This window comes from Lissotriton helveticus, chromosome 1_1 (genome assembly GCF_964261635.1).
Source record: "Lissotriton helveticus chromosome 1_1, aLisHel1.1, whole genome shotgun sequence".
In the NCBI taxonomy this organism is placed as follows: Eukaryota; Metazoa; Chordata; class Amphibia; order Caudata; family Salamandridae; genus Lissotriton; species Lissotriton helveticus.
The window spans coordinates 567,935,074-567,946,753 of record NC_136057.1 but is presented as its reverse complement, the minus strand read 5'-3'; positions in this window follow the sequence as shown (position 1 = coordinate 567,946,753).

Sequence of the window (11,680 nt, the reverse complement as noted above, 5' to 3'; positions counted from 1 at the left end):
GATGATGTGGTGATGCAGAGTGCAGAAAGGCACAAAAAGCAGTCTAACAAAGGGCAGAAGGGCAGAAAAACAAGGGAAAAACGAGTCTAACAGAGGGCAGAAGGGCACAAAAAACCAGTCTAACAGAGGACAGAAGGGCAGAAAAACAAGGGAAAAATGAGTCTAACAGAGGGCAGAAGGGCACAAAAAACGAGTCTAACAGAGGGCAGAAGGGTACAAAAACAAGGGAATAACAGAGGGCAGAAGGGCACAAAAAACGAGTCTAACAGAGGGCAGAAGGGCAGAAAAACAAGGGAGAAATGAGTCTAACAGAGGGCAGAAGGGCACAAAAAACGAGCCTAACAGGGGCAGAAGGGCAGAAAAACATGGGAAAAACGAATCTAACAGAGGGCAGAAGGGCACAAAACGAGTCTAACAGGGGGCAGAATGAATCCCGCCCTGCGTGTTTGTCCACGAAGATGCCACCTTTTTGTGCAATACCTCTACTCAACTGGAGAACTTTCTACTGTCTAATCAGTAAGTGCTCCCTCGTTGGCTAAATGTATAGGGGCAGATTTACAATAGCTGGCGCATCCCCAGGGATTTACATTTACAATGCGGCGCACCATGTGGCAAAAACGGCACAGTTGCGTCACGCATCTGTACCGAAAAAGCAGCGCATTGCTGGAGCTGCGTCACACTTGCGACGCAGCTCCAGCAATGCTCTGGGGGGCCCTATTTCCCCAATGCTGCATCAAGCCTTGCACCTGCTTCAAGCAGGCGCAGGGTTTTGATGCAGCATTGGCCTAAAAGTGACTGAGTGAAATCTTGTAGATTTCACTCAGCCCCTTTTAGGAGGCGTTCCTGCGGAAGAACGCCCTCCCCTGCGCCGGAACGCCTCCTGATGGCGCAGGGCTTTACAACGTGACGCATCTCTCAGATGAGTCACGTTGTTAATACCCAGCACCATGGCGCGTCTTTTGTGCTGCCGCTGCGTCACAAAAGGTCTTGGTAGAGGGTGGCAGTGGTGAACCAGAGGGTGACAGTGCTGAACCAGAGGGTGGCAGTGCTGAACCAGAGGGTGGCAGGGGTGAACCAGAGGGTGGCAGTGGTGAACCAGAGGGTGGCATGGGTGAACCAGAGGGTGGCAGTGGTGAACCAGAGAGTAGCAGTGGTGAACCAGAGGGTGGCAGTGCTGAACCAGAGGGTGACAGTGGTTAACCAGAGGGTGGCAGTGGTGAACCAGAGGGTGGCAGTGGTGAACCAGAGGTGCTGTGATGAACCAGAGGCTGGCAGTCGTGAACCAGAGGGTGGCAGTGGTGAACCAGAGGGTGGCAGGGGTGAACCAGAGGGTGCTGTGATGAACCAGAGGGTGGCAGTGGTGAACCAGAGGGTGGCAGGGGTGAACCAGAGTGTGGCAGTGGTGAACCAGAGGGTGGAAGTGGTGAACCCGAGGGTGACAGTGGTTAACCAGAGGGTGGCAGTGGTGAGCCAGAGGTGCTGTGATGAACCAGAGGGTGGCAGTCGTGAACCAGAGGGTGGCAGTGGTGAACCAGAGGGTGACAGTGCTGAACCAGAGGGTGGCAGGGGTGAACCGGAGAGTGGCAGTGCTGAACCAGAGGGTGGCAGTGGTGAACCAGAGGGTGGCAGGGGTGAACCAGAGGGTGGCACGGGTGAACCAGAGGGTGGCAGTGGTGAACCAGAGGGTGGCAGTGATGAACCAGAGGGTAGCAGTGGTGAACCAGAGGGTGCTGTGCCCATACACGACCGCATGGATAACTTCGCCATACAAGCAGCCCGCGAACACGCAAAAAGCCCCGCGAACACGCAAAAAAACAAAAATCCGCAAATTCGCATGAATTCGCGGATTTTGCGGATTGCGAATTTGATTTCGCGCAAATTCGCAGAACGCGAATTCGCAAATTTCGCCCATATTTACTTTTAGTTGGTCCGGTTTTTCAGTGTTTTGCTGTTTCGCCAATTCTTCTTGAGACATCTACAAGTGCACCTAGTTCTAGCTTCTGGCTGCTGCAGGGACAAAAGCAGGAAGGTCTCACCAGGAAGAGAGCTGCGATGAGGTAAGTGGGGCTGGACTGTGTAGGGTCATGGTAGTTTTCTGGGGACGGGGATCGGGTAGTTTTGTGGGCTGGGGGGTCGGGGGTAATTGTCTGGGCTGGGGGGTCAGGGTGGTTTTCTGGGCTGGGGAGTCATGGGTGGTTTTCCGGGCTTGAGGTTTGGGTCATTTTCTGGGCTGGAGGGCCAGGGTACACTTCAGGGTAGGTGGTTTTCGGGATAGTTTTCAGAGCTGGAGGAGGTTTGGGGTAGTTTTTAGGGCTGGGGGTCTAAGGTGGTTTTAAGGGATATGGGACGGTTAGGGTAGTTTTCAGAACTGGGGAGGGTAGGGGTAGTTTTTAAGTCTCGGCTAAAGACGCGCGGAAGCGCGTCTCCGCCGAGATCTTATGTTAGGGAGTGTGCTCCCCAGGAGACAGTTTGGGGCGCGCGCATCCCTGGAGCCGATTTGAAACGGGAACGCGCGCTGTGGCCAGGCGCTGTCTCCTGGGAAGCGCAAGCACCACACACGCATGCGCATACACACACAAGCACTCATGCACGCACGCACATACATACATACATACAGAGACACACCCCCCCTGACACATACGCGCGCACACACACAAGTGCACCGAGGCCCCCCCTCCCCCATCCCCCGCCGTCACCGTCGCCGTCGCATACACACACGAGCATACACGCACACACACACACACAAGTGCACCAAGCCCCCCCAGCCTTCTGAAACTTACCTGGGCAATGTCGGGGACTCTTCTCTCAGCACGCGGCGCCCAACCTCCTGCTAGCGCGGCCCCGGGTCTCCACACCGCTCACAGGAGCCCCGGGCCGCGAGACGCATCGACTCCGCCTGCCTCCTCTTCCGGTCTGGACGTGGCCCCGCCCCCGTCACAGGCGACCGTGCCTGACTTCCGGGGCGGCCTCCGTGTATTCCGGTTTCAGAGGTTTCAGAGCACAGCAGCAACCCCGGCCGCACCTCCCTCCTCGCGCGCTCCACGTGGACTCGACCTCCCGCAGCAATGCGAGGTAAGCAGAAAAGTTTTTCAAAAGTTTTTAATTTCCACTTTCTTTGTCCTTGTGGCACAGACTGTATTTTAATCTTCAAATTTAGGTGGTGGGGGGAGACAAATGATTTTAGACAATGAGAAAAAACATAATGGGAAAAGCATCTGTTATAGTAGCAATTTTGCACTGTTTGCCCGGCAGTCGGTTAAATGTATGTCCAGTTGAAGCCGAAAGTTTAAGAAGTGACACTCTCAGATCCCCCCCCCCTCCATCTAAGGTTTTTTTATCCACTGAATTAACACTCTAGAACAAGGAGTGCAGGGGAGGTGTGGTTTTGTGGCTGAATAACTGTCTTCGGAGCTCGGCGACCAAGCTGCAATTCCGGCGCCGCCACTTGAACCGCAGCCATGTGTGATTCTAGTTAAGTAATTGTATCTCCCTATACATCGAATGAAAACAAACGTAGGGAGTAATGTAAAGTGGGCGTTTTGTACCAAGCTCCTGTGTGGATGGAGCAGAGACTGCATAACAGTGGATTGTGAGTCGCTTTTTGCATCACCTGACATACAATTAAGAAAATAAGGATAAAAGGGCAGCTATCGGGCTGATGTAAAAATATATTTTTAAGGATACACTTTCACGTGGTCAGGTCCCTAGTGTCTGTAATCACAGCACCCTTTAGGGCCACCCTGGACCATTGTTATAGCTATTTTTTGCTTTGTTGAGACAGTGCATGTAAAGGAAGAGTCTCCAGTCGGTTTACTTTCCGGTTAAATAAGAAATTGGAGTTATTTCTTAGTAGCTGGACAAATGCCCTTATCTAGTGGCTACTGTACGCTCATTCTCTCTTCTTTCTCTCACCCCCTTCTCTTTTTTGATTTCCTCTTGCATTGTTTCGCCAACAAGTCTCTTTCCCTAAAACTGTGTCCCAGATTTGGAAGACCCATGTGTGCGCTCTGAAGTGGCCTCAGTCATCTCCCGAGTCAATCAATAATAAACGAGTAGGTCAGGGTGATATCTGTCTCCTGCCTGGCCCGTGCGTGCCTGTTCTTTTTTCCATCTCTTGCAAAATGCAGATCCTGCAGGGCAGATAGCCCCATCTGGCTGCCACGCACTCTGGTAGGTTTACACTTCTTAGAACCAAGAGCCATCTTCCACATGGGGGTCTTGCAGAGAATAGATACCAGTGTTTACTTTTCAAACCTGCTGGCCCAGCTATCGCTGCACGGGATTTAATATTTCTATAGTGTGCAACAGGGGGCTCGCTTTTGGTACTGGAGTATTAATTTCAGGCTGGAGGCAGTTCTCCTGATAATCATATTACAGGATAGATAATACTTAGCTCAGTGCTTAATTTGTAAATAAATAAGTGCCAGAGACCTAGTTATGAGGCCACTGCAGCTTGCACCACCCATGGCCTCTGCCAGCGCTGCCAAGTGTGACAATTCAGACTGTTCCCAGCCCCTGAAGCTATAAGAATGGCTTGAGTGAGGTGTAGTCTTTTTCAATGCACATTCAATAATAAACAACTGTTTACCACACACACATAAATACCCACAACCACACCTAACCAAACACACACAACCACACGCACAGCCACATGCACAACCACACAACCACACACACAACCACACAACCACACACAGAACCACACACACACAACCGCACAATCACACACATACACACAACCACACGCACAAACACTCCACATAATTTGACATCAATCCACATAATTCAACTAAATAACACAACACACCACATACATCTAATCCACACTACAGAACTCCACATCATGCCACAAAATTCTACAGCACACCACATAATTAAACTCCACCACATACCATTCCACAACACAAAATACCATTACACATAATTATACTCAATAACACACAATCCCACTCCACACAATTCCAGTAAACTCAATACCACATAATTACTACCCACAACATTCCACCATGCCACATCATTTCACTACACAAATACAATCCACACCACACAATTTCACGCCACACAATTCCACAACTAACAATTCCAATCCAACCCACATAATTCCACTACACACCACATGCATACACTCCATAACACATGGCTAAAAGACATTGCCATTTACAATGCCATTAGCTCTAACTCAAATAAATCCGAGACCTATTGCATTTCTAATGCTTGTTTTAATTATGGGTTAGATTATTAGGCCTAAAGGCAGTGGAAGGGGTTGGGGTAGTTTTAGGGACAGTGTGGGATGGGAGGGGGTTGGGGTAGTGTTTGTTTAAACCTCAGGGCAGGGAGACGGGAATGGGTAGTCCGGGTAGTTTTCAGGGCTGGAGAGGGTAGGGGTAGTTTTTTTAAATATGGGTTTGGGTTTTAGGCTCAGGGGCAGTGAAAGGGGTTGGGATCGTTTTAGGAAAAATGTAAGGGGTGGGAGGGGGCCGGGTAGTGTTTGTTAAGGGTTATGGACAATGTGGGGGTTGGGAAGGGGTTGGGTATTTGGACCTCAAGACAGGGCAGGTGGGAAATTTGTAGCTTAGTGCAGGGGAGGGGCGTCACAACCTTAGCCAGGCATACCCCTTTACCATTTATGTCTTTACCACAAAATTAAGTGGTAACAGAAAGCATAGAATAGGAATGCGTGGTAAGAAGCTGCGTGGTAGAGGCACACGTGGTTTAGCCATGCATGCCTCTATCATACAACCAATGACAGTACCTCCATGTAGCCCGACAGCCTTTTCTAACTTCTCAACCAAATCAATGGAATATCTATAGTGTAAGTAGTTTAATCAGTGATGAAAACATGTAGTACAAATCACTCCATCATTGCGGGAGCAATAAGATGAGCCCTGTCCTGTGAATGTTTGGCATTGGGGTACTGACATTCACTTAGTCTGCTGAACAACAGGAATCATTGGACAGGAATGAGAATTCTATACCTCCAGACTATAGGGTTCTATTATCACAGGGTTTGAAGGTATCTGCACCACTCAAGTTGAGTCGTCAGAAATGATGTAACAACACAAATTTTGATTTTTCACAGCCTGCTGGGCAGAAAATCTGGATTTTATTAAAGACACAAAGGCTAAGATTATGCAAATCTCCTTTATTGCGTAGCTCACAGCAGCAACCATGAAAGATCTAGAACTTGAATAAACATTCCAATATAGAGGATATAGTCCATGAACACACAGTAGACTTCCTTCTTTATAAGCGAACAAGATAACTTCAGAAATAACTTAGAGGACTCTGAATCCAACGCAAAACCATAGTGAATTCAAACGAAACTTCTTTGAAGAAATTAATCTGAAAAAGAAGAAGAGCAAAAGGTAATATACATTCCCAGGGTGGGAGCAAAAGTGTTGGGATAATCTTAGCCTCCGTGTCTTTAATAAAATCCAGATTTTCTGCCCAGCAGGCTGTGAAAAATCTACATTTTATGGCATGACACAGAGGCCAATATTATGCAAGTTCAAAGTGTGTTCAAAACATTATCAATGACATTTGACATTTGTCAAGTTTACTTTTGAAAACTCTTGCTGGGTGATCCTTACCATCTATCGTCCCCCTAACTCCTCGCCTGCCTTTAATGATCTCTTTTGTCCCATAATATCCGACATCTGCTCAAGATACCAAAAAGTGGTAGTTACAGGTGATTTTAACCTTCATTGGGAAAAATCCCCTAAAGTATCAGTATCTCGACAATTGGATGAAGTTATGTCCTCAATTGGCCTGACACAGTTGGTGGAATGTCCTACCCATATTAAAGGACATACGCTCGACCTGATCTGGACCTCAGACCCTGAGGTTACCATAGACAGCGTTTTAGCGTGTGTTTGGTCAGATCATTTCTTCATTTACTGTACTATCCCCATTAGTGGGAAACCCCCTTGTCAAGCTCCAAAACTGAAGCGAGCACGCCAATGGAGGAATGTTAACTCACAAGCATTGTTGGACACTATCCCACAACACCTTGTTCCGCTCAGTGGAAACTTAGATGAGGACTATATGGGTTTAACTCAGACCATCTCCCAGGCAATTGATCAGATAGCCCCAGAGAAACTACAACGAGCAAAGGGTCTGGGGAAGGGGGCACCTTGGTATACCCCCCCTCTGAGAGAAGTTAAAAAAAAGCTTCGTAGTTTGGAAAGGAGATGGAGGAAATCCAAGGAGGAACCTGATGGGGAACAATATAAAACCCTCTCAAAAGAATATAAGAAAAGTCTATTGGGGGCAAAAGCTGAATACTTTGATATCCGCATTAAGCGGGCACATAATGTGCAGAAAGAAACCTTTAGTATTTTGTCAGATTTGACAAAGAAACCAATGAATGCGGTTACAAAGATTGAGTGTAATACGTTCCAACATTACTTTTTAGAAAAAGTTGAGACTATCCTCTCTGAGATCAAGAGCAACACGGTGAGTGGCCTTTACGCACCGCAGTTGATCGAAGTACCGCAGGATTGTACTATTTCAACTTTTCCAGAGTTGGACGTCACGAGGCTTGAACATCTTATGTCCTCTATAAAATCAGGCTCACCGGCAGATCCATGTCCTCCGACTATTTTCCGAGGAGCACTAGCCTTGATGTCAGACCATACTGTCTCCTTTTTAAATAGCTCATTACAAACGGGCTATCTCCCAATGAAGCTTAAAGAAGCCCGGGTACGACCCTTGCTGAAAAAACCTGGAGCTGAAAAAAACAAATTTGAAAAATTATCGACCAATCTCTCAGCTGCCGTTTATGTCCAAAATTCTTGAGCAGCATGTGTTACAATCAATGTCCGCCTTCCTAGAATCACACAATCTTCTCCAGGAACGCCAAGCAGGCTTTCGGGCACACCACAGCAACGAGTTGGTGATGCTCTCGGTGTTGGATGAGCTCAGGGACATGGCTGACAGTAGGAAACCGAGTGCCCTGATACTTTTAGATCTATCAGCGGCATTCGACACTGTCAGCCATGATCTGCTCCTGGATAGACTGGCGAATTTTGGAATAAAGGACACAGCCTATAAATGGCTAGAGTCCTTTTTGACAGGGAGGCAGCAGAGGATTCAATTGGGAGAGGCGACTTCTGAGTTGGGCAGTATGAACTGTGGGGTTCCGCAGGGATCCGCATTATCCCCGTTACTTTTTAATCTTTACCTGCAACCCCTTATTGAATCCTTGGTACAGATGGGTTGTCGGGTGTTTAACTACGCAGATGACACCCAACTACTCTTTAGCATTGAGAACTCTAAAGCAGCTCAACTACATATACAGGAGGTACTTAGGTATACAGTCAGCTGGATGAGTGACAATCTGCTGAAAATCAACCCCGAGAAAACGGAGGTTTTGGTGGTGTCAACCGGCACTTCACCCTGGGGAGATCTGTTTTGGCCAAAGGAACTTGGGCCTACCCCAACGCCAAAGCCAAATGTGAAAAGTCTGGGTATAAAGATTGATAAGGACTTATCGATGGTTACCCAGATTTCTGCTGTTGTGGGTACCTGCACTGGCCTAATTAGGCAATTGCGTAGACTAGTCCCTCTTTTACCTGAATCTATGCTTCGGACAGTGGTTTCGGCCACCATACTATCAAGACTGGACTATGGCAATGTCCTGTATTTAGGTCTACCAAAGAACTTGATCCATAGACTGCAGGTCGTTTTGAATGACGCTGCACGCCTAATTTTTAAACTTCCGAGAAGATCACATGCTTCCCCCTTATTGTCCAAGCTCCACTGGCTTCCTGTGACGCAGAGGGTAGAATTCAAGAGCCTGTGTATCGCACACAAGGCAATTCATGGGCAAGCCCCTGGCTATATTAAGGATTGTCTAATGCCCTACAACCCGAAATGAACCTTAAGATCATCTGATGCCTTACTCATGACTTGTCCCCGCTTTAACTTAGCCACAAAAGGCGGTAGATCCTTCTCCATACTTACCCCACTGTTATGGAACAAGCTACCAGTGTCCTTACGCAAGGAGTCGAATCTCCTTTGCTTCAGAAAACAGCTGAAAACGATCCTGTTTAGGGAGGCTTTTGGACACACAGGCTAACCTATAATCTGTTCTTGAGTATTCTGTGAGTAAGAATAAAGTGTGTTTTCTTTGGTCTGGAGCGCCTTGAGACCTGTTGGTGAGCTGGCGCTATATAAACCAAAGTAACATAACATAACATAACATTTGACACAGGTTTAAAATAACATCTTTTGAAGATACATTCATTCGACCAATCTGCAGCCTAAGGATATCCTGAAGGCCGCCACCCAAAATAAAAGCTTTTGAAGCTGAAGCACCTCTAAGGGAGTGAGCCCCGAAAATTGAAATATCAATCCCAGCTTCCTTCATGACATCTTTAACCCATCTAGCCAAGGTGGGAGAGGAAACCGCTTTATGAGGGAACCTGTGGGAGATGATTAATTGATCTACAGAACCCCTCAGACCTAAGGTCCTTCTCTCGTATTCCAACAGGCACCGTACCACACACAAGATCTCATTTTGAGCGAAAAAGGGATAGAAAACAGAGGTTGATATAGTTTTAGTCCGTCTTTTAATAAAAAAGCAAACTCCCTCAGGTTGAAAAGCTCTATTAGAGACGTCTAAGGCCTTAACGTCTGAAGTACGTCTGAAGGAAACAAGGCACAGTAAAACAGTTAATTTAACCACTTGGATGCTAAGCTACTTGCGCTGCTTCCATGTAATTTCCATTGAAATCAATGGAAACTCCATGACGAGCTGGGCTCGTCATGAGCGTTGAAGGGGTTAAAAGATAACTTCTTTAAAGAGAGAGAAGAGTTCTCGCCCCAAGAGGAAAGTAGTCTGAGGACATCTCTCACGTCCCAGAGAGCAGAGTATTTTGGTAGAGGAGGATTCAAAACGCGCATACTTCTCATAAGTTCTTTGGTCAAAAGATTCTGGCCTACCGAGGAACCATCTAGCAGACAGTGACCTGCAGCAATAGCTGATCTATAAACGTTAACGGTCCGATAAGCCAGACCCGATGCAAAGATTTCTGTTAAAAAATCCAGAACTTGAACTATATCAGCTGAAACGGGATCGTAACCCCGTTGAAGGCACCAGCAAACCCATTTACGCCAAGCCAATCTATAGGCTTTTCTGGTTCCAGGGGCCCATGATTCTGACATGAGCCTGAAAGCGCTTTCCGAAAGTCCTGGGATCTGCCACTGTCTCCTGAAATCTTCCAGGCCATCAGACACAGGAAGCCCTGATGAAGAAGAGGGTGGCACTCTCCGTGAGGTCCTGTCAGTAACTCCTCGTAAGTGGGGATGGGGATTGGAAAATCCACACTCATTTCCAGCAGGATGGGGAACCACTACGGATTCTTTGTTCTTCCGGACTTGAACGAGGAGGCGTGGAAGCATTGCAAAGGGTGGGAATCCATAAGGCTTCAGACCAAGCCAGTTCTGCAAAAAGGCGTCTATTCCCAAGGCCAGAGGGTCCGGCCTCCAGCTGAAAAACTTGGATAGTTGAGTATTGAGACGGTCCGCAAAAAGGTCTATTCCGAAGGGGCCCCAGTGAGATTGGATCGCAAGAAAAATATTCCTGTGTAGTCTCCAGTTGCTCGAATCTACAAAGTTCCTGGAGAACCAACCTGCTACCCCATTGCTCAAACCCAGAATATGTTCGGCAACGACTGAGATGCCCTTGTTGAGGCAGTAGGCCCAAAAGTTCTTGGCCAGGTCCGAGAGGCCCTTGGAGTGAGGCCCGCCCATTTTGTTCACGTATCTGACAGCTGAAACGTTGTCCATGCGAAGCATGACTGAGCATTTCATCAGATCTTTGGTAAAACTCTGGATAGCAAAGGATCCCGCCAGAAGTTCCAGGCAGTTGATATGCAGGTCCTACTCCTGTGGGGTCAAGAGTCCCCCGGTTGAGGAATTGCCGTAGATCGCGCCCCATCCCTCCAGGCTCGCATCCGAATGTATGACCAGGTCTGGTTCTTCCCCGAAGATTGCCCTGCCATTCCAGGCTTCTGCATTCTTCAACCACCATATTATCTCTTTCCTGGAGTCCGCGTCCAAGCAAACCATTTGAGAATAAGAAGGATTTATTCTGAGGGCTTTGGCCTTGAGCCTCTGAAGCGCCCGATAGTGTAGGGGACCCGAATAAATTGCCTGGATAGTTGAGGACAGTAGACCCAGTATCCTTGCCAAGGCCCTCAGAAGAAAGAAGCGGATCTTCAGCGCTTTCCTCAACTCTTTCCTGAGTTTTCTGACCTCGTCCCCTGGAAGTTTCAGTCCCGCTTGGAGTGTATCCACCGAAAAGCCCAAGAACTGAGTGACCTGGGTTGGAGACGTAGAGGATTTCTTCGTGTTTATTACAAACCCTAGGTGTTCCAGAAGATTTATCGCAAGAGCAGTGTGTTGAGAAGCAATCTCTTTGGATTCGGCCATTATCAAGATGTCGTTGAGATAAAGAAACAGTCTGACCCCTTTGTTCCTCAGCCATCCTGCTATGGGACGAAGATTCACCAAGGGGCCGAAGAAAGACCGAAGGGAAGGCTGCAAAACTGCCAAAGTTTGCCCTCCCAGAAGACTTGGAGAAATTTCTGGTGAGTGGGCCAGATCGGGATTGTCAAATATGCGTCTTTGAGATCTAGGCGAGTAAGCCAGTCGCCTTTTCTCAATACATCTCGGA